This window comes from Prosopis cineraria, unplaced genomic scaffold (assembly GCF_029017545.1).
Source record: "Prosopis cineraria cultivar Desert tree isolate PC_DT_omini unplaced genomic scaffold, ASM2901754v1 PC3, whole genome shotgun sequence".
Taxonomy (NCBI): domain Eukaryota; kingdom Viridiplantae; phylum Streptophyta; class Magnoliopsida; order Fabales; family Fabaceae; genus Prosopis; species Prosopis cineraria.
In genome coordinates, this window is record NW_026555334.1 from 28,271,193 (window position 1) to 28,272,377 (window position 1,185).

Sequence of the window (1,185 nt, forward strand, 5' to 3'; positions counted from 1 at the left end):
GGACTACTAACTAAGTAATATTAAAATAAGCTGGACTAATAAGCATTAAGGTGTAGCCAACTATAAGTGAATCCATTGAAAATTTCACTTATCCTTGTCCAATTATGTAGTATTACCAAGATCTGAACCTAAACCTCTTTTAGTGCTTCAGCAAAATATTTTCTTCAATTAGCCAATTAAAGAGCGTAAACTTGTGAATAAATAGACCTTTACCTCAAGAACACACCGACTCGCCAATTCATTTTAGTTTTTTATTGCACCAATCACTACTACAAAACAAAGAATAAATGATGGTTAATAATTTTCATTTATGCGCTTGATATTTAAAGTGCTCCCAATAAATGACGGTTATATAATCATCATTTAAAATATACTTTTTTAGTGTTGCTACTGTCGGTGGAAAGAATACCCGTCATTTACCCATCATTTATTATCACTATAAATGATGATTATTTAAATAACCATCGCTTATTATATGTTTTTTTAAAACACGAGGGCTATTATTTATATAAGCGCCCTTACAAGAAGAACTCAGAATACTAGCTTACAACCATTTCAACATTTATAGATATGAATATCAATAGAATTTAGTTGTATTCAATTGCAAAATTAATCAACAACATCTCTTATACTAATCTATCAAGTAAACCAATGTAATTTTCTAAAGTAAACTAGCTAGTAAAACTATAAGCATCCATGCTTGGAACATATATTGACACTATTCTTCAATTACCTCATTTATTTTTACATTCCCAAATTCTTCAATGTAAGAATCGTCGTAATACTGTAATATATACAACATGATCCACCATGAATTAATTTTAACACATGAAATTTATTTGCAATTAAAAAGTGAATATTGTTGACACACTATCTTAGAAATTATGATCTTGTTATGGATAATGATGCCCTCCATGAACCTCATCACGCATAAGCCACAATCCAAAATGTTTTTTCATTTGTTTTGGGCACTAAACATTAAAGAACCGATGAATATGTATTAATGCATGAAAAAGTTGTGAATATTATATTTTAAATTCAATAATGATTCTAATTACCTTTATTATATTCCAATTATAGGCCGCATCAAAATTTGTAAACGACCTTGGGTTTAATTATTTTGTGTTTGTGTGGTATAACAGAATATCCCGAATAAACAATCAAAAATACATTAGCACGGAATTT